This window comes from Schistocerca serialis, chromosome 1 (assembly GCF_023864345.2).
Source record: "Schistocerca serialis cubense isolate TAMUIC-IGC-003099 chromosome 1, iqSchSeri2.2, whole genome shotgun sequence".
NCBI lineage: Eukaryota > Metazoa > Arthropoda > Insecta > Orthoptera > Acrididae > Schistocerca > Schistocerca serialis.
Window position 1 is genome coordinate 737,270,963 of NC_064638.1, and position 26,614 is coordinate 737,297,576.

The window sequence follows — 26,614 nt, forward strand, 5'->3', positions numbered from 1 at the left end:
AACGAGAGACAAGTTCAAAGATGTAGGAATTTTGCAACAGCATATAACGAAGCGGGATGTTCCAGGCACGAAGTATACAGAGGGAAGAGTTTTTGTTTTCTCTGGCAACTACAAAATGGTATTTGGCATTAAAACAACTTACAGTGGAGAATATTATCAAATGCATCTACAAAAAGGGCATGTGAAGAGCTACGATGGCGGAGAACGTTATCAAGTGCATCTGCAAAAAGGATGTGTGAAGAGCCACGATCATCATTTCAGTCTTTCGATAGTCCCCCTGCCGAATACGTACACTAAACCTGTAGTCGTTTCACCAGAAAAACTTGCAGATCTTCGCCCCCTTCTTCCGTACGTTCCCGCGAATCATCAAGCATACTTCACAAGTATATTTACTAATCAAGAAAACATGTATCACACACCAGAAGGAGAAGAGGAGGCAGCAGTGGATGACACTTGACATTACTGACATATTCGTTTCTCACAGCACAACTCAGTCTGGAAGAGTACCTTTATAGCTACCAATTGGACGACTGGCTGTCGGCCAGTCTGCGGACCAATTGAAGCAGTCTGCTTAGAGGCAGTCCAGTCCCACCAGTTTATCGTTCGATAGTTTGGCCTGAAGTGTGCGCCTGCCCTAAGATTCGGTGAAGCGGGGCTCGTCCGAAAACACTGCATTTTGCCACTCAGTTTCTGGTCAATGGAAGCCGACACAAATGCGTGCCACCAGTCCAGCGCACAGCGGATGACGTCGAACCGTCGATGCAGACATGTCCACACCTGTTGCAATCCGCGGTACCTACATGCACACCATCTCTTTACAATGGGAATCATTTATTATGCTTCCACTGTTCTAGGAATCATCTGTTTTTTTTTTGAGTCATTCAGACCGTTCCTTCTAGGTACAGCAATTTCCAGAAAAATTAGCGTATATAGCGCTCTTATGTAGATATATTTAAATTGCCTTAAATTTATTAATGTACTTTCGTGTTAGAATCACTCCTTCAGACACTTTTTCTCTCGACTGTATTCCTTGACGAAATGAGCCATCTATTTACAATTTTTGAAGTCGCCATCAAATTATATTCACTGAAATTTAAAGTACAGAAAGAAGTTAAATTGCTGCTCGAACTGTGGGTATCCGTCAACTAATACTTTTCCAGTGCCAGACTTACTATAAGCCGCAGGTCACCCATCAGCCTATTATCTTTCTACAACCTCGTGAACGTGTCAGTCTAGCTACTTGCCAGAAAACATCCTCTGCTGGAAGAGAAACGTGTTGGCATCGTCACCTGTGTCAACACCGTTTCACACAAATATTTACTTAGCTTTCACACGATTGGCCTGACGGAAGCGTTTGAAGCGGTACAGGAAAGAGGCAAAATCTTGTCGTCCATGCACATGAACATAGTATCAGATGTAGTTACAAATATTTTTTTGACCCTGAGATTTTTTTTAGCTTGCTAGCCATTGTTCTGAACTGTGGGGGTGTCCATAAATGTAGAATAGTTTCACTACTATACTTTATCCACGTACATTCACTAGAAAGTCTGTGCAGTCTTGTAAGCTAGTGTGGTTCGTGGCAGTTTTGCATTTTGCACTTTGGACTTGTAACTTTTATTACACATTTATCGATTTTGAACATATAAACAGCAGAATTTGAGTTTTTTGTTGTTATAACATGACTGTTGATTATCTAACGGTTCACGTGTCATGTAAGACTTTAAAAGACATTTGTTCTATATGTAAGATCCTAATCGAGATTTGAGTAGTTTGGTGCCTACGTAACTGAAAAACATTGATGTGTATTATTAACTAAAGCCACTAACAAACAGATAGTCGTGTAGACGATATTTCCTACTTCATGTGCGTTGCAGAGTAATATCCATAGTATAGTGTCGTAAACAACAGAAGTTGATAATAACGAGAGCCCCGTTCATTTATCAGTTATGCAGTTGCTATTTGAAACTATATGGCTGATCGTACAATAATGTGTTTTTTCAGTTGTAGCATAATGACCAAATAGAGCAATTATCTTTCCACTTGCTTTACGTAGCGTTCACAAGTTTTTCGCGTTGTGAACGCCATGTTACCTGTGCTCATCTAGAAGACGATGTACATATGAAAGACAGTGAACTCTTTTATTTTGTCATTCGCTGCGTTTCTGTCTTGAAAAGCATAGCTGATAACTATTTTCGCACAACGAAATGGGGATCACTCATCTCACCGAGCTGCTTCCGTTATGTCGAAGTGTCACCCGTCGACGCGCTGCAAGTAAGCAACATGCAGCTTTCTATAGCTGCGGCTTTCAGTCTCTTCTGCCTTTAATTGTCGGTGTACGTGGTGTTTTAGGTAGGTCTGTTTCACGGGAGCGAAAAAAATATGTACTGTCCAGTTTAGACCTCTGATGTGACTGCCACTAGAACAGTTCTGGATATGGTGAATAGGATTTAGGCCTCAAAGTACACCTTGTCGTCCTAAAAATCCGAGCGCTCACTGATGTGAGGTGGATCGACGGTAAGATCGTGACTTTGATTTGGCGAGCGATGAAACTTCATGTCTAGCCGTTATTGTATTGGATGATAATTAAGATGGCGTACTGGGTAACAAAATGTGTTTTTGAACGAGTTCTGCTTCAACCAGCCCTACCGTGATGTGTTTTTTTTTTACGAGTGTTTGTCGCAACAGTAATTGGCAGAATCTGGCATGCAGTTTGCTGAGAGGGATAGTGGAAAAACGTCATGTGTGATGGTCTGGGATGCTAAGCGTTCTGTACTTCTCTGACAGGAGACAATCTGCATAGTGATCCCATAAGGGAGATATTTGGGCTGAGTTACTGCCTCATTTCAGGCAAGTCAACACGCCATATTTTAGCAGCAAAATATTCGACCACATGGAGCGAGGAAAGTGAAAGCGTCCTTCTAAATATAGGTACCACTCCGTTGCGTCACCAGGCTTGCACATTCGCCTGGCAAACAGTGGTGATTTTACAGGGACTCGCATTGTCCAGAAATATATTCGTTGTCTCTTTGATCCCGTGACACGAATGTAAAAGGCTCTGCTTTCTGGAAGTGGGAGCGTCACACCATCTCAGAGTCGGAGCTCAGGTACTGTTCCACATTCCTAATCATTTATGCATTATCACCTACAGCTACCTAATTATTTTCAGTTACTTTTATCTGTCTTGTTATTGCTATTTTCACTACTTAGAGCACGATTTAATAAAACCGAAAAAAGTGATATCGCACCAGACAGCGTCAAAACAGAAAACAGTATCAGTCTTGATTAGCAGTGCCTCTGAGGAAACAACTGGAAACTATTGATGATTTCCACATAATTCATTTTTGCTTAAGCCTCAACTCCCAGTAAACCCAAGCAATACGAAATCATTCAGAGTGACTGTGACTACAGAAAGGTTGCATATGAAATTTTCTGCTGTTCACAAACCTATTTGGTTTCTTCTTCTTAAATTTGTTTTCTGCATATCTCATTGTAATGCAGCATTTAATCCCAAGAATACCGATGCCCTCAAAGCGCCGTTGCTATCGCCAGTAAAAGCACAGCATTTATTGTTTGTCCCGCCTACGAAACCTCCCTTTGACCTCCCCATATTGTCGTTGTTCATGTAGGTTTCGCTCTTTTGTGTTTTTACTTGTATTTTCAGAAGCTCCGTTTTCAGTCTGTCTTCATCCATTATTGATACGTGTTCCTGTCTCCTCTTTTTACGTGATACCCTATCCTGTAGTCTCTAATCCTCTGCCCTGTTATTTCGTTTAGTGCCCTACGTTCACAGAACCAAATCACTGTTGACCCTGTCATTACTGTATAGAATTTAAACGTTGTGAATCTTCAGGTTTTCGCGGCGCAAAGACTGCTCCATTAAATTTCGGGAATGCAGCCGCATAAATTCTGCTTCTTCTTCTAATATTTCGGCTGTATATCTTTCAGCCATCTTCAGAGAGAGCCGTACGACTGACGCTCCAGCGCTCGCTCCATCCTTTTAAACTCGCGGACCGCGCCACTGCGCATGCGGCCACAAATGAACAAGGCGCCAGTGATGTTGATCGGCGGCAAAGACGTAACATATGCATGAGTTACGTCTGTGGCTGCGCATTCGATCCATGCTGGGAGATCGATGTATTACTGGGAGCTGAACTGTAGCGACGTCTTTGTAAGTTCAATATTGAAAGTGCCGGATTCCATGATCTATCTAATGTGAAACCGCTGTCTCTATTAATTAAATTCTTCGCCAAGCGGATTTCAATGGCCTCTTTTACTACGGAGTCCCAGAAAGATGAAACTGAAGTCAGAATTTCGACATTTTCATATACCATAGAGTGACCTGAATCAATACAATGCTCTGCCACGGCCGATTTACTGGGTTGTAAGAGCCGAGTGTACCTGCGATGTTCCGTACACCTCTCTTGGACTGTGCGATTCGTTTGTCCGATATATGAAAGGCCACATTCACATGGTATTTTGTAAACTCCAGGTTTGCGGAGTAGTAAGTCATCTTTAACGGAACCCAGGAGTGCAGCCATCTTCGCCGGTGGACGAAAAATCACTTTTACTTTATGTTTAGTGAGGATCCGTCCTATTTTGGATGAAAGGCTTCCCACCTACGGCAGGACAGCCATGGATTTAAATGTTTCCTCGTCATCTTCTGCATTCCTTACGGACACCTTAGGTTTTATTTGTAGTGCCTTACGTATCTGTTGTGGAGAATACCCGTTGTCCTCAAAAACTCTCTTCAAATGTAAAAGTTCGTCTTTTAAACTACTTTCATCAGATATGACGTGTGCTCGGTGTACCAAAGTTCTTAGAACACTACTCGTCTGCGAAGGATGGTGACAGCTATTTGCATGTAAATATAAGTCCGTATGGGTCGGTTTCCGATATACTGCATGACCCAGAGTGCCATCTTCTTTACGCCGAACCAAGACATCCAAAAATGGAAGACATCCCTCGTTTTCCACTTCCATTGTAAACTGAATTTGTCCATGGATGGAATTCAGATGGTTTAAGAAGTCCTGCAATTTGTCCTCGCCATGGGGCCACATTACAAAGGTGTCGTCAACGTACCTCCAAAAAACTGTAGGCTTCAAACTAGCAGACTCCAGGGCCTTCTCCTCGAAATCCTCCATAAATAAATTGGCCACCAAGGGTGACAAAGGACTACCCATGGCAACACCGTCAGTCTGTTCAAAAAAGTCGTTATTAAATAAAAAGTATGTGGAGGTCATCACATGGTGAAACAAAGCTAAAATCTCCTTATCAAAACTTTTTCCAATGAGATCTAAAGATTCAGAGAGAGGTACCTTAGTAAATAGCGACACTACATCAAAGCTGACTAATAGATCAGAGGTGTTCAGTTTCAAAGATTTTAATTTGCCAATGAAATCTGCAGAGTTCCTTATATGATGATCACATTTTCCCACAAGCGGCCTCAATAGTGACGCCAGGTGCTTGGCACAATCATAGTTGGGAGAACCAATATTGCTCACGATAGGACGTAGAGGAACGTCTTTCTTATGGATCTTTGGGAGACCATAAAGCCTTGGAGGCACTGCACCACTTGGTTTCAGACTTCGTATGACTTCCGGTGGAAATGGGGAGGCATTTAAAAGCGACGCCGTCTTCCTTACCACCTTGTTGGTGGGGTCCTTACTGATCTTCCGGTACATACTATCATTCAGTAAGCTGTATATCTTATCATGGTAGTCGTCATGGGACATTAAAACAGTGGCATTACCTTTATCAGCAGGGAGAACCACCGTTTCGGTATCTTGGCGGAGCATACGTAGTGCAGTCCTCTCTGCCACTGATATATTGCTTCTTTGGGGGCGAGCCTTCATAACAGCTCGACAAGTTTCGCGTCTTATTTCATCTGCAGAATCCGTAGAGAGTGGTCGAACAGCTTCCTCAACGGCACTGATGAATGCAGGTATAGGCAAAACCTTTGGCGTGGGTGCAAAATTCAGTCCTTTGCTTAAGACCATCATCGTAGCGTCGTCCAAATCTCTATCCGTCATATTAATGACGGAGCGTCGAATGATACTTTCTTGCTGTGGAGATGGCTCAAGTCGGCTGAACTTTGCAGTCTGTCTTGATGTCGCTACCTCACGAACCCAGTCTGATTTGGCCCATGTTGTACCCTCTATCCAGTTCCAAGAGTCCCTGGGTAACTCCACAGACATCTTCAGGTGCAGACGATAAAGTTTCAGGTGCAGACGATAAAGTTCTTGAGAAACAAGATCCAGCTTCCTTCGTGTAAATCGGATCCTCTCCTTAACGATAGCAGAACCAGCTTTAAATAAAATCTTATTCATGGAAGTCGATTTTATAAAATGTACTAACCTGCAAACCTCGTAATTATGCCATGGTCACGGCACCTCAGTAAAAAACTTAAAGAGCTCAATAATCTCGCTCTCAAATGTCGTAGCTTGTCCAGTCGTCGAAAACATAAAATCATCTCCTCCCCGAAGAGGTACTTGATGTGAATCTTCAGGTTTTCGCGGCGCAAAGACTGCTCCATTAAATTTCGGGAATGCAGCCGCGAGTTCAAAAGGATGGAGCGAGCGCTGGAGCGTCAGTCGTACGGCTCTCTCTGAAGATGGCTGAAAGATATACAGCCGAAATATTAGAAGAAGAAGCAGAATTTATGTGGCTGCATTCCCGAAATTTAATGGAGCAGTCTTTGCGCCGCGAAAACCTGAAGATTCACATCAAGTACCTCTTCGGGGAGGAGATGATTTTATGTTTTCGACGACTGGACAAGCTACGACATTTGAGAGCGAGATTATTGAGCTCTTTAAGTTTTTTACTGAGGTGCCGTGACCATGGCATAATTCCGAGGTGTGCCAGGTTAGTACATTTTATAAAATCGACTTCCATGAATAAGATTTTATTTAAAGCTGGTTCTGCTATCGTTAAGGAGAGGATCCGATTTACACGAAGGAAGCTGGATCTTGTTTCTCAAGAACTTTATCGTCTGCACCTGAAGATGTCTGTGGAGTTACCCAGGGACTCTTGGAACTGGATAGAGGGTACAACATGGGCCAAATCAGACTGGGTTCGTGAGGTAGCGACATCATGACAGACTACAAAGTTCAGCCGACTTGAGCCATCTCCACAGCAAGAAAGTATCATTCGACGCTCCGTCATTAATATGACGGATAGAGATTTGGACGACGCTACGATGATGGTCTTAAGCAAAGGACTGAATTTTGCACCCACGCCAAAGGTTTTGCCTATACCTGCATTCATCAGTGCCGTTGAGGAAGCTGTTCGACCACTCTCTACGGATTCTGCAGATGAAATAAGACGCGAAACTTGTCGAGCTGTTATGAAGGCTCGTCCCCAAAGAAGCAATATATCAGTGGCAGAGAGGACTGCACTACGTATGCTCCGCCAAGATACCGAAACGGTGGTTCTCCCTGCTGATAAAGGTAATGCCACTGTTTTAATGTCCCGTGACGACTACCATGATAAGATATACAGCTTACTGAATGATAGTATGTACCGGAAGATCAGTAAGGACCCCACCAACAAGGTGGTAAGGAAGACGGCGTCGCTTTTGAATGCCTCCCCATTTCCACCGGAAGTCATACGAAGACTGAAACCAAGTGGTGCAGTGCCTCCAAGGCTTTATGGTCTCCCAAAGATCCGTAAGAAAGACGTTCCTCTACGTCCTATCGTGAGCAATATTGGTTCTCCCAACTATGATTGTGCCAAGCACTTGGCGTCACTATTGAGGCCGCTTGTGGGAAAATGTGATCATCATATAAGGAACTCTGCAGATTTCATTGGCAAATTAAAATCTTTGAAACTGAACACCTCTGATCTATTAGTCAGCTTTGATGTAGTGTCGCTATTTACTAAGGTACCTCTCTCTGAATCTTTAGATCTCATTGGAAAAAGTTTTGATAAGGAGATTTTAGCTTTGTTTCACCATGTGATGACCTCCACATACTTTTTATTTAATAACGACTTTTTTGAACAGACTGACGGTGTTGCCATGGGTAGTCCTTTGTCACCCTTGGTGGCCAATTTATTTATGGAGGATTTCGAGGAGAAGGCCCTGGAGTCTGCTAGTTTGAAGCCTACAGTTTTTTGGAGGTACGTTGACGACACCTTTGTAGTGTGGCCCCATGGCGAGGACAAATTGCAGGACTTCTTAAACCATCTGAATTCCATCCATGGACAAATTCAGTTTACAATGGAAGTGGAAAACGAGGGATGTCTTCCATTTTTGGATGTCTTGGTTCGGCGTAAAGAAGATGGCACTCTGGGTCATGCAGTATATCGGAAACCGACCCATACGGACTTATATTTACATGCAAATAGCTGTCACCATCCTTCGCAGACGAGTAGTGTTCTAAGAACTTTGGTACACCGAGCACACGTCATATCTGATGAAAGTAGTTTAAAAGACGAACTTTTACATTTGAAGAGAGTTTTTGAGGACAACGGGTATTCTCCACAACAGATACGTAAGGCACTACAAATAAAACCTAAGGTGTCCGTAAGGAATGCAGAAGATGACGAGGAAACATTTAAATCCATGGCTGTCCTGCCGTAGGTGGGAAGCCTTTCATCCAAAATAGGACGGATCCTCACTAAACATAAAGTAAAAGTGATTTTTCGTCCACCGGCGAAGATGGCTGCACTCCTGGGTTCCGTTAAAGATGACTTACTACTCCGCAAACCTGGAGTTTACAAAATACCATGTGAATGTGGCCTTTCATATATCGGACAAACGAATCGTACAGTCCAAGAGAGGTGTACGGAACATCGCAGGTACACTCGGCTCTTACAACCCAGTAAATCGGCCGTGGCAGAGCATTGTATTGATTCAGGTCACTCTATGGTATATGAAAATGTCGAAATTCTGACTTCAGTTTCATCTTTCTGGGACTCCGTAGTAAAAGAGGCCATTGAAATCCGCTTGGCGAAGAATTTAATTAATAGAGACAGCGGTTTCACATTAGATAGATCACGGAATCCGGCACTTTCAATATTGAACTTACAAAGACGTCGCTACAGTTCAGCTCCCAGTAATACATCGATCTCCCAGCATGGATCGAATGCGCAGCCACAGACGTAACTCATGCATATGTTACGTCTTTGCCGCCGATCAACATCACTGGCGCCTTGTTCATCTGTGGCCGCATGCGCAGTGGCGCGGTCCGCGAGTTTAAAAGGATGGAGCGAGCGCTGGAGCGTCAGTCGTACGGCTCTCTCTGAAGATGGCTGAAAGATACACAGCCGAAATATTAGAAGAAGAAGAAGCAGAATTTATGCGGCTGCATTCCCGAAATTTAATGGAGCAATTTAAACGTTGTTTCCCACCTAATATTCCCATAGCTCCTCTTGATTGCACCACATACATACATAAATTTTAGGAACCGTCGACTGGTGCCGTCATTGGAAGTGTGTGTACTGTTGCAACCTAGTCATGAGAATTTGTAAATCAGCTTTTCCGTCTATGATTAGTTTCAACTATCAGTTTTTCTTTCTTTTTATTAGACGTAGACGACAGTCCTATGTCAGTGAATTTATAACCGCACTGACAACTGCCTACAGTCTATTTATTTACTATACTTTGTGGCGCGCTGATTGTTGTGTGTGAGTTGCTCTTCCTTATTTTTAGGTATATGTGGAGATGCTGGAGGCTCTACTCGTCCTCTAGCAGAGAACGGGTGCAGCCCTTTGTACCTTCGGACAATATCGATTGTAGTTTCACTGTAAGTGTTGTAACGCATACGGGAAGACTGCTCCAAGTATAAATACTTAATACTTGTAACGATAATTTCGGTCACTGTCTTCGGTTGTTAAAACTGTCTTCTTGTGCTTCTTACGTAATACAAAAACTATCTTTCATTTCACTGTTCCCAAAAATAATGCTTAGCGATGCATCGCAAGTATCAGTTTGGAAGAAAATACGGAATTGTAATACCTAAAATTTCGTTAATATCACAACTACATTATGATAGTATTATGTGTGAAACAGTCTTTTGTGCTCTTTTTCTTGCAGCAATAAAGTTATATGTTAGAAGTGTATATTCGTGAGAAATTGAACTAGTAACAGTTCTCGTGTTGAGGCTAGAGCAATTCTACCACTGCGGTGAATGCAATAATTTGGCATGCCACTCGGCAGGGAAGCTGCCAAACATTATATTGGTCTTTGTAATAACAGTGTGAACCATGACTTCCTCGACTGCAGGAAGGAGGGGGTTGGTTAGAAGGCCACAGTGCGGCAGATTACTCCGCAGTGGAAGGCGGGGCAACAACAGGTGAGCAGCCATGTATTATCCAGAAACACGAACTGGCTGCAGGGTACAGAAGTCATAGCACGCACAACCGTACGTTTGTCCACCGCTGGGCATTGACATTAACATGGGCATTGGAGCACCGCCATTAGACGCGCTGGACAAAGGTGGACTGGGCTGATGACTTTCCGCCGACAGGAGGTTGTAAGTACATCGAAAACCACTTGACATAATGCTTCTCACTTCCCAATATTGCGTCGTATAGGCAAATGTTGGACACTGTTTGCTGATGGGTGATAAATGGAAGTGGGGTCCTTCATAAGTCTGCAATAGTCTCTCACTGGCATAGGCCGAAGGAACATACTACATGTGTGACCCATAGACGACTTCGCCTAGATCGTATCAAGGATATCTGGGGCACCATCAAGTGAGATTGTTGATCAGTCGTGGATTTGGATGAATCTGCAACGCTTTCCCTGTCTCGTGGAGTCCGCCACGACGCCTCGCGGTCGTCTTATAATCCAGCCAACGGAGGAAAATTAGGAGGAAAAATCATTTAGTCTCAGAATTGAGTACACTGGTAGGTGGCAGTGTCATGAAGAACACACTAAATATTCTGAGAGGTGGATGTGAGCGTTAGCGAATGGGACCTTGAAAGTCACTTCTTTACGTTCTTCTAGAATAACTTGAAAACCACTACTTCTGTCGAAAATGTTTCCTGGTATGAAATAAAATAAAACGGCTCTATTCATTTTCTTCTGGGCCTACTAATTTCCAGATTTCAAGAAATGGAAAAGTCGCAGATTACTGAAAATAGTGTTTACTGCTAAATAAAGTGGGTTAAGAACAAACATTAAATGTGCGTACCACAGCTAAGTACAGTATTACGTTAGTATCATTAATAACTCATATCTGTATTCCATATAGCAATAAAGCATTTTGTGGAAAATAAACACCGCCGGGCTTGTCTGCGCACAATGTCACCATCGATCGATTCATAAGGCATGCTGCGGAGGTCGGTATAACTTTGTGGAACACCCTGTAGTCGCTTCTTGTGACATTGGGGGATAGATGGAGTGGGGAATCACCTGCTTGCTCTTCCGTTTGCAGACCTACGAAAAAGGGAAGTGCATGCCCACAATCTGGCAGCCTACTTTCCCTCGTACTTTCGCCCTCTACCCCCCCCCCCCCCCCACACTCAACTTTTCACCCTGTTACACCCCCAGAACACAGTTTATCCTTAATATGCTTGTACTCCACTTAGATGTGATACGCACATTTACTATTTGTTCTTAACCCATTTTATTTACCAGTAAACATTAATTTTATATCATTAAAACACAATTTTTAAAATCTACGATTTTTCCATTCCCTGACGTGGAATTTAATAGTTCTTGAGAAAAAATGAATAGGACCCCTTTTGTAGGTAACTGAATATCGTTTAATTTCGTACCGGGAAACATTTTCGCTAGAAAACGCAGTTTTCGAGCTATTCTAGAAAAACTTAAAAAATGACCTTTAAAAGTCCACTCCACAACGGTCGGGATTTATAGTGCGTTGTTCATGACCCCCCCCCCCCCCCCCTCCCCTCCCTATCGCTGTAGAAATTGTGACTAAACGGTTTTTCTATCTGTTCAACCGTTTTTGATCTTAATTAACTGGGCTATTAAGGGCGGTTGTGGTACTTGATATCCGGTCCGTGTCCATAATTCAATTGCTCTGCGGTGTACGGCATATGGATATGTATGTTGATTGTTAGAATATCGCATGTGTGGACAATCTCTTTTCTTCCACCGTCTCATTATCATTTTGCTGAGGTTCAAAGATTGGAAATACATAAATAAAACAAATTACTATTCAATGAATTTAAAGGAGTTGCTCCTCCACATTACATCCATCTTTTATTAATGCTTTGGTATGAAAATTATCATTTTGCACAGTAGACGTGCAGGTACGTCTTACTTCAAACCATTTTCCCTAGAAACTGTACATTAGATAAGTTGATAATTGTTTAATTGCTGCGATCTAGCCTCTTATAATTTATTACCGCTGTTCAGAACTATCGAGCAAAAATTGACCTCTGCGCCATAGGCTCATAACAAAATCTCGATATCAATGCTGCCACTGGACAAAGCGCAATACCTACGCAACTGAAACGTCGTAACATTGTAAAAAATATACACATGAGACGCTAATCAGAGACAGAGAGAGAGAGAGAGAGAGAGAGAGAGAGAGAGAGAGAGAGCGAGAGCGCCTCATAATTCCTTTCCAGGCCATGTTAATATGAGTAATGAAGTTACACTGCCCTCTGGCATCTGATTTAAACACGCTTTGTTGATTCAGTCGAGGAGCACATGTATTGTAGCATCTCCCACTTTTTGTTTGATTAAATCCAGGAAAAAGTGTGTAAACCAGCAGGAAGCATTTTTTATTTTTTTCTACAGCGTGGCTTATCCGTTTTAATGACTTTGAGGTCCCGACCCCGAGCGTCGAAACTGCTGACAGGTGAACAGTATCTTAACTGTTCTTTGAATTTAGTTTTTTGCACATATCGGTTCCAGCCGACAAAAATGCAAGTTCTACTGGATGTAACACAGACATCGTTAAGACAATGTCACGAAGAGAGAGTATTATAATTTTTAATACGGTGTAGCTCTCTTTACGAGCAGGTGCTGTGTCTGTGGTGAGAATCCGTATGTTTGTTCGTGGCATTATAATTATTTTTATGTCATTTCACACAGCCACCTGAATCATAACTTTTTACGACAAAAGGTAAATGCAGTGGTCGCGGAACTGACGGCCAATATCTTTTGGCAAGTACCAGCCGTATCGCTCAGAGTGAACAGTGGTTCAGAAACAATCTGAACTTCGTATTGACCACCTTAGGTAGCAAGCTTGGCGCCGGGATGTAACTTGGCATCAACTAAAGTTAGTAAAAGTCGCAAAATTAAGAAGAAAACATATTACTAACGATACTGCGAGGCCTATTTTATTCCGAATTACGATAGAAGGTTCCTTCGGACGTGCATGCAGGCTACTACTGTCGTTATGAAATGTATTCGCATTTTGGAATGTGAGCAATCATCAGCTATATAATGGAATGACGACAGTGAAAATTTGTACAGGACCGGGACTCGAACCCGGATTTCCCGCTTATCGCGGTCGCCTTTCCATTTGGCTACCCGAGCATGACTGACGGCCAGACCCAGAAATGTTTCAAATGGCTCTGAGCACTATGGGACTTAACATCTGAGGTCATCAGTCCCCTAGAACTACTTAAACTTAACTAGCCCAAGGACGTCACACACATCCATGCCCGAGGCAGGATTCGAACCTGCGACCGTAGCAGTCGCGCGGTTCCGTACTGAAGCGCCTAGAACCACTCGATCACCACGGCCGGCCCAGACCCAAACTTCCATACGTAGTCAACCATGCGTTTTACAGCCCGTACTCTTACATCCATTATGTATATTCCCGTACAGGGAGACATTTTACTTGAAAGTCGCTTGCGCGGTGTCACGATATTGCAGTGCTTGCATGTCAGAAGGAACATTACTTCGTAATTCGGAATGACACAGGCACTGCAATATCCTATTTATCCGCCGAAGTTTGGTAAGCGAACTCCTCTGTACGGGAATATACATAATGGATGTAAGAGTACAGAGTGTACACACACATATACGAAGTTTGGATCTGGCCTTGAGTTGAGCTTAGGTAGCCAAATGATAAGGCGACCGCTCGCGATAAGTGGGAAATCCGGTTTCGAATGCCAGTCCGTCACAAATTATCATTGTCATCGTTCCGTTATACAGCCGATGGTTGCCCATATTCGCAACTGCGAATACATTTCAGATATTTCTAACTCTACATGTCATAAAGAACGAATGGAGTCGCAGTTGAACATGGTTCATTATCACTAAAATTACGCTGTTGTAGATAGATTCGTAACTTATATGTTTTAAATCGACTGGGGATATAAAATGTAGACTGGCAATAGCAAGAAAAGCGTTTCTGAAGAAGAGAAATTTGTTAACATCGAGTATAGATTTAAGTGTGAGGAAGTCGTTTCTGAAAGTATTTGTATGGAGTGTAGCCATGTATGGAAGTGAAACATGGACGATAAATAATGTGGACAAGAATAGAATAGAAGCTTTCGAAATGTGGTGCTACAGAAGAATGCTGAAGATTAGACGGGTAGATCACATAACTAATGAGGAGGTATTGAATAGAATTGGGGAGAAGAGGAGTTTATGGCACAACTTGACAAGAAGAAGGGACCGGTTGGAAGGACATGTTCTGAGGCATCAAGGGATCACAAATTTAGCATTGGAGGGCAGTGTGGAGGGTAAAAATCATAGAGGGTGACCAAGAGCTGAATACACTAAGCAGATTCAGAAAGACGGAGGTTGCAGTAAGTACTGGGAGATGAAGCAGCTTGCACAGGATAGAGTAGCATGGAGAGCTGCATCAAACCAGTCTCAGGACTGAAGACCACAACAACAACAACAACAACCCGTGTTAAATGCCATGTCGGTCTCAGTGGAGAACATTAAATTGTGGAAGACGTAAACAGTGAACATCCGTGTTGGTCAATACGGCGAATACCTACAAACGACATTGAAATAGGCTGATGAACTCTGACGACAGAGGGCCCCTGCGAATCTCCTGTACGCTTCAGTGCACTGGGCGCACGCGCTCGTCGCGGTTGGAGTGGGGGAGAGCTTTCTCCGGAAAGCGTGTGAGCCGGCGGCGTCCGCATTGTACGCCCACTTCCGCGTGGCCGCTGCCCGACCTTTGGCCACCTCCTGTTGCGCTGCCACGAGGTCACTCGACTGCGCGTTGTGGAAGCGACGATCCTGCCGCCACTCCGTCTCCTAATGGCAACGCTGCCCGCCGCTGTACTTTAACCGGGGAGTGTCCTAGCGCACTGCTGCCACATCCAGGGCTCGCTGGCACCGCTGTCTGCTGGGGAAAAAATTAAAAGGAAGGAAAAAAGTCACCGTCACCGCCTTCCTGACACATCGTATGCGCCTCCCAACCGTGTCATGCTATCTTGCTGCTTATGTTGACGGCGCTACAACAACAATGTCATTTCAAACATCTCTGTTTTCTCTAGTTATTACTAAACTTGAAACAGTTTTTACTTCTTGCAGGAATCGTCGCATAACAGTTAAACACTGGTTTAGTAGGCCGGAACTTTGTAGTCATAATTTCAGTAGGACGTTTTTACAAGATTTTCGTGATTTCTATAAGTGACGCTATAGAGGCTCTGGGACAATTTCCTAAGAAACGGCCAATCACTCATGACATCTGATTATTTCCGTGCTTGATGCTAACCGCTTCATTTTCGAAGTGCTATATGTATACTGTATATTTCAGCCTAGTCGTCCTAAGTCCTTTTCCACCACCCGAGACAGAAAATGTTCAAATTTGTGTGAACTCTTAAGGGACCAAACTTCTGAGGTCATACACACTACGTAAACTAACTTATGCCAACAACAACACATACACCCATGTCAGGAGGACGGCTCGAATCTCCGGCGGGAGGGGCCGCCCAATCCGTGCATGGCGCCTCAAAGCAGGCGGCCACTCCGCGCGGCCCACCCGAGATAGATCTCAGTCGTTAATGAAGTTGCTATCTCATTAAATTGTTGGTTTCCTTCCTTCGCTGCGAGCTGCGTCCTGTAAGTTGCACCAATCGTCGTGTGAAATCTAAAGCACGGAGAACTTGGTTCACAGAGGGAACATTGAGAACACTGACTGCCCATAGGAGGCATCAGCCAGCAGACGTCGCTTTGCATTATAAAGGAGAGGTTTGTCTACGAGTCGCCTGCTACTTTTCGCGCATGGACGAGTCCACGTCTGCCGATTATTTGGACTTCCTGTGGGTTATTCTTGTGGTGGATTACCAGCTGCTCACTGTTCATGGGTCAAGGACTAATCATGGGAAGCGCTAATATCCAGATAATTGTTTCATGTATGAAAAAGAACCCATGAACCATGGACCTTGCCGTTGGTGGGGAGGCTTGCGTGCCTCAGCGATACAGATAGCCGTACCGTAGGTGCAACCACAACGGAGGGGTATCGGTTGAGAGGCCAGACAAACGTGTGGTTCCTGAAGAGGGCAGCAGCCTTTTCAGTAGTTGCAAGGGCAACAGTCTGAATGATTGACTGATCCGGCCTTGTAACAATAACCAAAATGGCCTTGCTGTGCTGGTACTGCGAACGGCTGAAAGCAAGGGGAAACTACAGCCGTAATTCTCCCGAGGGCATGCAGCTTTACTGTATGATTACATGATGATGGCGTCCTCTTGGGTAAAATATTCCGGAGGTAAAATAGTCCCCCATTCGGATCTCCGGGCGGGGACTACTCAAGAGGATGTCGTTATCAGGAGAAAGAAAACTGGCGTTCTACGGATCGGAGCGTGGAATGTCAGATCCCTTAATCGGGCAGGTAGGTTAGAAAATTTAAAAAGGGAAATGGATAGGTTGAAGATAGATATAGTGGGAATTAGTGAAGTTCGGTGGCAGGAGGAACAAGACTTCTGGTCAGGTGACTACAGGGTTATAAACACAAAATCAAATAGGAGTAATGCAGGAGTAGGTTTAATAATGAATAGGAAAATAGGAATGCGGGTAAGCTACTACAAACAGCATAGTGAACGCATTATTGTGGCCAAGATAGATACGAAGCCCACACCTACTACAGTAGTACAAGTTTATATGCCAACTAGCTCTGCAGATGACGAAGAAATTGAAGAAATGTATGATGAAATAAAAGAAATTATTCAGATTGTGAAGGGAGACGAAAATTTAATAGTCATGGGTGACTGGAATTCTAGTGTAGGAAAAGGGAGAGAAGGAAACATAGTAGGTGAATATGGATTGGGGGACAGAAATGAAAGAGGAGCCGCCTGGTAGAATTTTGCACAGAGCGCAACATAATCATAACTAACACTTGGTTTAAAAATCATGAAAGAAGGTTGTATACATGGAAGAACCCTGGAGATACTAAAAGGTATCAGATACATTATATAATGGTAAGACAGAGATTTAGGAACCAGGTTTTAAATTGTAAGACATTTCCAGGGGCAGATGTGGACTCTGACCACAATCTATTGGTTATGACCTGTAGATTAAAACTGAAGAAACTGCAAAAAGGTGGGAATTTAAGGAGATGGGACCTGGATAAACTAAAAGAACCAGAGGTTGTACAGAGATTCAGGGAGAGCATAAGGGAGCAATTGACAGGAATGGGGGAAATAAATACAGTAGAAGAAGAATGGGTAGCTTTGAGGGATGAAGTAGTGAAGGCAGCAGAGGATCAAGTAGGTAAAAAGACGAGGGCTAGTAGAAATCCTTGGGTAACAGAAGAAATATTATATTTAATTGATGAAAGGAGAAAATATAAAAATGCAGTAAGTGAAGCAGGCAAAAAGGAATACAAACGTCTCAAAAATGAGATCGACAGGAAGTGTAAAATGGCTAAGCAGGGATGGCTAGAGGACAAATGTAAGGATGTAGAGGCCTATCTCACTAGGGGTAAGATAGATACCGCCTACAGGAAAATTAAAGAGACCTTTGGAGATAAGAGAACAACTCGTATGAATATCAAGAGCTCAGATGGAAACCCAGTTCTAAGCAAAGAAGGGAAAGCAGAAAGGTGGAAGGAGTATATAGAGGGTCTATACAAGGGCGATGTACTTGAGGACAATATTGTGGAAATGGAAGAGGATGTAGATGAAGATGAAATGGGATATATGATACTGCGTGAAGAGTTTGACAGAGCACTGAAAGACCTGAGTCGAAACAAGGCCCCCGGCGTAGACAATATTCCATTGGAACTACTGACGGCCGTGGGAGAGCCAGTCCTCACAAAACTCTACCATCTGGTGAGCAAGATGTATGAAACAGGCGAAATACCCTCAGACTTCAAGAAGAATATAATAATTCCAATCCCAAAGAAAGCAGGTGTTGACAGATGTGAAAATTACCGAACTATCAGCTTAATAAGTCACAGCTGCAAAATACTAACACGAATTCTTTACAGACGAATGGAAAAACTAGTAGAAGCCAACCTCGGGGAAGATCAGTTTGGATTCCGTAGAAACACTGGAACAAGTGAGGCAATACTGACCTTACGACTTATCTTAGAAGAAAGATTAAGGAAAGGCAAACCTACGTTTCTAGCATTTGTAGACTTAGAGAAAGCTTTTGACAATGTTGACTGGAATACTCTCTTTCAAATTCTAAAGGTGACAGGGGTAAAATACAGGGAGCGAAAGGTTATTTACAATTTGTACAGAAACCAAATGGCAGTTATAAGAGTCGAGGGACATGAAAGGGAAGCAGTGGTTGGGAAGGGAGTAAGACAGGGTTGTAGCCTCTCCCCGATGTTGTTCAATCTGTATATTGAGCAAGCAGTAAAGGAAACAAAAGAAAAATTCGGAGTAGGTATTAAAATTCATGGAGAAGTAATAAAAACTTTGAGGTTCGCTGATGACATTGTAATTCTGTCAGAGACAGCAAAGGACTTGGAAGAGCAGTTGAATGGAATGGACAGTGTCTTGAAAGGAGGATATAAGATGAACATCAACAAAAGCAAAACAAGGATAATGGAATGTAGTCTAATTAAGTCGGGTGATGCTGAGGGAATTAGATTAGGAAATGAGGCACTTAAAGTAGTAAAGGAGTTTTGCTATTTGGGGAGCAAAATAACTGATGATGGTCGAAGTAGAGAGGATATAAAATGTAGGCTGGCAATGGCAAGGAAAGCGTTTCTGAAGAAGAGAAATTTGTTAACATCCAGTATTGATTTAAGTGTTAGGAAGTCATTTCTGAAAGTATTCGTATGGAGTGTAGCCATGTATGGAAGTGAAACATGGACGATAAATACACTCCTGGAAATGGAAAAAAGAACACATTGACACCGGTGTGTCAGACCCACCATACTTGCTCCGGACACTGCGAGAGGGCTGTACAAGCAATGATCACACGCACGGCACAGCGGACACACCAGGAACCGCGGTGTTGGCCGTCGAATGGCGCTAGCTGCGCAGCATTTGTGCACCGCCGCCGTCAGTGTCAGCCAGTTTGCCGTGGCATACGGAGCTCCATCGCAGTCTTTAACACTGGTAGCATGCCGCGACAACGTGGACGTGAACCGTATGTGCAGTTGACGGACTTTGAACGAGGGCGTATAGTGGGCATGCGGGAGGCCGGGTGGACGTACCGCCGAATTGCTCAACACGTGGGGCGTGAGGTCTCCACAGTACATCGATGTTGTCGCCAGTGGTCGGCGGAAGGTGCACGTGCCCGTCGACCTGGGACCGGACCGCAGCGACGCACGGATGCACGCCAAGACCGTAGGATCCTACGCAGTGCCGTAGGGGACCGCACCGCCACTTCCCAGCAAATTAGGGACACTGTTGCTCCTGGGGTATCGGCGAGGACCATTCGCAACCGTCTCCATGAAGCTGGGCTACGGTCCCGCACACCGTTAGGCCGTCTTCCGCTCACGCCCCAACATCGTGCAGCCCGCCTCCAGTGGTGTCGCGACAGGCGTGAATGGAGGGACGAATGGAGACGTGTCGTCTTCAGCGTTGAGAGTCGCTTCTGCCTTGGTGCCAATGATGGTCGTATGCGTGTTTGGCGCCGTGCAGGTGAGCGCCACAATCAGGACTGCATACGGCCGAGGCACACAGGGCCAACACCCGGCATCATGGTGTGGGGAGCGATCTCCTACACTGGCCGTACACCACTGGTGATCGTCGAGGGGACATTGAATAGTGCACGGTACATCCAAACCGTCATCGAACCCATCGTTCTACCATTCCTAGAGCGGCAAGGGAACTTGCTGTTCCAACAGGACAATGCACGTCCGCATGTATCCCGTGCCACCCAACGTGCTCTAGAAGGTGTAGTCAACTACCCCGGCCAGCAAGATCTCCGGATCTGTCCCCCATTGAGCATGTTTGGGACTGGATGAAGCGTCGTCTCACGCGGTCTGCACGTCCAGCACGAACGCTGGTCCAACTGAGGCGCCAGGTGGAAATGGCATGGCAAGCCGTTCCACAGGACTACACCCAGCATCTCTACGATCGTCTCCATGGGAGAATAGCAGCCTGCATTGCTGCGAAAGGTGGATATACACTGTACTAGTGCCGACATTGTGCATGCTCTGTTGCCTGTGTCTATGTGCCTGTGGTTCTGTCAGTGTGATCATGTGATGTATCTGACCCCAGGAATGTGTCAATAAAGTTTCCCCTTCCTGGGACAATGAATTCACGGTGTTCTTATTTCAATTTCCAGGAGTGTAGTTTGGACAAGAAGAGAATAGAAACTTTCGAAATGTGGTGCTACAGAAGAATGCTGAAGATTAGATGGGTAGATCACATAACTAATGAGGAAGTATTGAATAGGATTGGGGAGAAGAGAAGATTGTGGCACAACTTGACCAGAAGAAGGGATCGGTTGGTAGGACATGTTCTGAGGCATCAAGGGATCACCAATTTAGTATTGGAGGGCAGCGTGGAGGGTAAAAATCGTGGAGGGAGACCAAGAGATGAATACACTAAGCAGATTCAGAAGGATGTAGGTTGCAGTAGGTACTGGGAGATGAAAAAGCTTGCACAGGATAGAGTAGCATGGAGAGCTGCATCAAACCAGTCTCAGGACTGAAGACCACAACAACAACAACATGAAAAAGAAATCGCACCTTTGTTTCGCTTCAAAGAGTTGTACCAGTCAGATTCAGATAAGGCTTAGCAATAGGTGGCAACATCAAGGTAAAATGTTCGTTTCAGCCTTATTGGCGTCATCTTATGCTTTCTTAACTTCGTACGACGTATCTTAACTTTTACGACATAAACAGGCGAAATTCATTTGAACAGCAAATAGTGGAAATGTTGAAGCGGATGATCACTGTACTACGTAAATCTAGAGCAAAAGCAAATATTTCCACTATCAAGGGGACCTTACGGACTGGCCTCTTTCGATTGTCTTCCTACACTATTTTCACGTGGGGCTCCCAGAGCCGTATTACGTAAATCGACTTCCCAATACTGCTTCTGGTTGGTCCTATAAACACACCAATGCGTTTTCTCGGAACACGGTTTCGACTTGTGAATCGGATTTCCGCTCCCACGTAAACGCACAACCGTTTGTGAAACGTGTTTGGATTCTTAGGTTACGTCGTTTTTTAAAAAATATTTTCATCTGATCTGGACTCAGTTACCTTACTTGCAGTAGAGGAAAAGTAGAAATATTAGACCGAGCGTGACGTTGTCTACCTCTAATATTTATTTGAAGAGAAACGGCCATTGTGCTGACTATATCAGAAACCACAACTGCTGATTTCCAGACACAATTTGTGTCAAACAACTGACGATCTGGGAACCGATATTTGACTGGCCTAGCAAAACCGCTTCAAGCCTTTACATGTAAGCACAACACGACAAAAAAACCTTTGATGATTAGATTTCGAAGCGCGGCTATATATTACACATTTATTTATGCACTACGAACATGAGTTCCGGCAATTTAATGTGTAACGTAAATGTCATTTTACCTAGAAGTTATTTAAATTCCATGTTCATTAACAAACACAAAATTTAATTAACAAATACTTTATCATAATTTTAATAAAAGTAATATATTCTTATTCTCTCTTATTAGATGAATAAGCCCATGTACAAAAAAAAATATATATAATTTGATGCAAAAATACGAAACATCAGATAGAAAATAATTTCTTATTTCTACAGATTGAACAGTGTTAATCATATTTTTTTAGAACAGTACGACAGTCTACAAGTCCGTATAAAATTTTATTTTTGTTCTGTCAGCGATTAAAAATAAAATATATTATTTTAATTAAAAACTTATGATGTATTTGTTAATTACCATTTCTGCTTGCTAATAAATATAGAGTGCAACTGAAACGGACAATACTCTAACGAACGACTTAGCGAGTATAAGACTTTTACGCAATGCAGTCAGCTACCGGCAATTATATTAAGAATGCTCAGACCTTTTCTACTTAACAGCTGGGAAATATTCAGATCTTCGAATGCCATTTTTTTCGAGTTGCATCACAGTGCTTTAGGAAATTGTTGTTTGGGAATAGCTTTGGAATCCCATAAGTATAAAGAAAATCGGAGCGGGTTATTCCGTAAGTTCTCATCATCAAGAAAAAAGAAATGGAAGAACAGGAGGAGAAAAAAGAAACATTCAGTCTTTAAGAATTGTGAAACAAATTTGAGGGATCACATTGTTGTACAGGCTGTCGATGAGCATTGAAATGTGAGCTACTGTAATATCGAGACATAAAGCTTTATTTTGTTTCTGCTATTAAGAAAGTTAATCTACCTCAAGTTTCAGATGAACAACTGTGAGATAGTTATCTCAAACTCGAGTGCTTAACAGTTTTTCTTAAACTATTGGGAGAGGAAAGAGGATGGTAACTGGAAGAAATTCGGAACCTAAGAACCAAGTCCTTTGTGGCTATTATTAATATAGGACAGTTATATTAGAGTGTAGATGTTTGGTTTCTAACGACTTCAAGAAATGACGGTCCAAACACTATGTAAGGTAAACTACAGTTTGAATCTTCAGAACTTGTAAAAGATCTGCAGGCTAGATTTTCGTGTGTTTGCTTAATAAAAACGTTTTCTCGTGATCTGTAGATCTGTCACTGTCATACATGCTTTATATTCTATCTGAGCAGGCCTTATAAAGTCTACAGTACAGTAGTCTGCGTTCCTGCGTATTAATCTAAGTTACTGCGAAAGATTGTTGTTGTGCTCGGTTCCTGACTCGTAATGAGTGTCTCAACACTCTGATGCGGAGGCCGGTGCCTCAGCAACGCGGTAGCTTTTTTCCGCCGGCTGGCTGCGGCCAGCAGGTAATTGTCACGGTCTTTCATAATCGCCCGAGTGAAAGGCCACCCGCTATTGCAGCCAGGAGCCACGGCGCTAGGTGGGCGTTAGACGGGCTGCCTTGCTACACTTTAGGCTGTATCTCCTCTCAGAAACCACACACAGATTTGAGGACAGAGTCCATCGCGTCGTCCAGGATTGACTGACACGTGTGCCTACCACTGTGACGGAGAAGTAAGAAAAATGGTCACGTCTGTGTGATTCAGTTGCTGTGGGCAGTCTCGCACTTGGCAACTCATAATGACCACAAGAAGGGTACTGTGAAAGGGTAAGTTAATCGCACTCACGAACTCTGCAACTCTGTACATAGGTAGCTGCACAGCCTGACCTTAGATCTAAGTCAAAAGGTGTGGTGTTCCTGGCCCCCAATTGAACTCGTCTGTCCTGTGAACGACAGCAACTCTCTTACCATCTGTGCAGAATCTCATAGTGTTTCGTTGTGTAGTTCAAATTAGTCTTCCACGCGAAAACTATGGCAGGAAGTCTCGTTTTACAACCTATTTTTTGTGACTGTGGTAATGTACATTTAACCTGCGATGGTTATAAAATCAGACCTTGAAGAGTTCTAGGAACTGAAGAACGTGGATGACGATGCTGTAGTAAAAATTCATATTGATCTGTTAAATGATTTACAGTAGGGAGCTACAACTTATTTTCGTGCTTGGAAGGCACCTGTGGAATCTCTCTTTTGTAAGCTAGAACACTCGATAACAGAAGAATGTTATCGAATACGGTTAAAACAAAAGGGAAAGCTTTGAATGAAAGGCCATCTAAGCTTATACACATCGAAGTAGATGACAGCCATACAACGGTGAAGACATTAACAAAGAAGGATGTAAGTATATTATTCGCGCTCGTTTTTTAAGTGTGTGCCGAAACTGCCGAAGTCCCCGTTTGAAGTTCAAGGTGCATTGTCGCAGACGGAGGTGACGTCTACGAAAGGCGAAGCCTTTGTCCTTAATGTTGTTGTTGTCTTCCGTCCTGAGACTGGTTTGATACAGCTCTCCATGCTACTCTATCCTGTGCAAGCTTCTTCATCTCCCAGTACTTACTGCAACCTACATCCTTCTGAATCTGCTTAGTGTATTCAGCTCTTAGTCTCCCTCTACGATTTTTACCCTCCATGCCCTCCAATGCTAAATTTGTGATCCCTTGATGCCTCAGAACATGTCCTACCAACCGGTCCCTTCTTCTTGTCAAGTTGTGCCACAAACTCCTCTTCTCCCCAATTCTTAATAATGATACGGAAAATTGTCGTCTTGTTTTTTCAGCCGGCTCCAATTTACAATACCAATGTAAGCAGAAAACAGTATTGACAGTTGGTACTTTGCAATATGCAGTTATTAACGATCCACAGTAACTCTGGACGTTAATACGTACCATAAGTGTTTAGCCTTGTAATAGATAGGACGGAATCATATTTGAAAATTATACAATGTTTTCGAGATGAATGTGGGAATAGGCAAATCTTTTAATCCAAAAACGTTGGTAATTCTCTTCGAACGAACCATCCATAAGAGTATTAAAGTTGCCTTTCCATCAGACAAAAATACTGGTTGTCGGTTTTATCTGGCTGAATCTTGGTAAGTACAATTGTAGTTGCTGTAAGAAAACCGTATAACCGTTGGGCTATAACTATCATAATTAGTATAGAATATTATTATTTGCCGTTTTTTAAAAGATACTGTACTACCATTATTCCTAAAATTACGTTACTTCTAAAATCAGCTGTATGTCGTTCACGCTACCAAGGGTTGTGTACATTGCTTAAGCTGTGGATCTTAAAAAACTTCTGCCTTTTTGGTTTCCACAAACATTACTTTTTCTTACATATTTCAGATGGTTTGGCTTTGGTGCACAAAGACTAGAACAGTGAAAAAGGCCAGTGGCTGCATTACGTATTTGGGATTAGTTCTGTAAATCCGCAAGATGTTCCTGATGATTTTGTTCGTCACCGAATTTGTTGATAATGTAAGAACCTCCTCACCCAAACATCTTCTCTTTCGTGACATGTCCGAAACATGAACAAACTGATGCCTACATAAGAAATAACTCTGCAAAAAATGGCCGCATCATCAAGACGGACTCAAAAACCAAAGAGAGGCAAGCTTTCCTGCAACAGAACTTAGATTTACACAGAAATGGTGAAATTGGCAAATTGGAATTTGTGAAACGTGTTTCATACAAGATAAAAGAAAGGCAGTTGTTTTCAGGAAATATTTATGTGAAATCTGTAATAAAATTTTTGTGTTTATGTGTGATTTATTTTCTTTTACATCTTTTTTGGTCCAGTATGTACAATATCCTTTAGACAGTTGTAAATAGTGACAGAGGTCGTGCACTTGCTCCCTTCAGGTTTGGAAGAGTTAGCGAGTTTGTGCAGTTGCTCTGCCACGAGCAGCTACAAGTTGCTGAGTTCGCGCGAGCCGCTCAGGAGGCGCTTTGGGAAGATTTGCCGAATTCGAGTGTTTAGTTTTCTGGCTGCAGGTAGAAATTGTTGAGTTCGGGCGAACCGCTTGCTGTCCTTTGCAGTGAACGTTACGCAACTGATATCGAGGAGGTGGGAAATACAAGAAACTTTTACGATCTTGCATGATCTTTATCTACAGAATAACTGAGACATGAATTGTAGGTTTGTGAAAATATGTCAACACAATTTTTCCCGGAAAAAATATAATTTATTCCAGAATGCCAATATTCTGTATGCTTCGCGTATGATGTGTCTTATAAGTTACCGTTATTTAACCTCGAATCACCCTTCCCTAGCCGGCCGTTGTGGCCGAGCGGTTCTAGGCGCTTCAGTCCGAAACCGCGCTGCTGCTACGGTCGCAGGTTCGAATCCTGCCTTGGGCATGGATATATGTGATGTCCTTAGGTTAGCTAGGTTTAAGTAGTTCTAAGTCTAGTGGACGGAGAGATGTTTCTGTGTCTGCAATCATTTACTGTCAGATAATTTTTCCTTTGTGATTGCGTGAGTAGAGTTCCACGTTACTTACGGTGAGTGCTTCGTATCTGTGGCATATGAAAGGTGCTATATAATCATTATTTGACAATAGTAAATCTACAGGTACATTGTACGATTGTCATGTTATGGGTTGAACCGTCAACAACTCTAATGACATTAGCTTATTTGAAAGTGTGGATCTCTTAGTAAAGATCCGAATGAATATAAAAAAAGGCGCCAAAATTTAAACAGGCTCCAAGGAACTATTGTAGAAAGGAACTCATTTACATCGTAGATGTCAAGATACTCTATCCACCTAAATGCGCAACGCACGGCCTACCCTTTATCGGTTATTTATGGGCGGTTTGTTAAGCAATTTCGTGTAATACTACTAATAAACGCCTGAACGAGTGTTTAATATAATTATGACTTCTTACTCATATTTACGAACTGGCGTGAACGAA

The 26,614-nt window shown here is 43.1% G+C and overlaps 1 protein-coding gene across 5 annotated transcripts in view; it reads left to right on the plus strand.

Moving 5' to 3' along the window:
• The window catches only part of LOC126481700 (carnitine O-palmitoyltransferase 1, liver isoform), a 259,041-nt gene that overhangs the window by 74,869 nt on the left and 157,558 nt on the right, over nt 1–26,614 (plus strand). The window contains exon 2 of one of the 5 annotated variants that reach the window (XM_050105668.1): nt 9,650–9,743. The exons of the other annotated variants lie outside the window; for them this stretch is intronic. The gene's annotated coding sequence lies outside the window, so the exon portion shown is untranslated. The remainder of the gene's footprint in view (nt 1–9,649; nt 9,744–26,614) is intronic. 5 annotated transcript variants of the gene reach the window in all.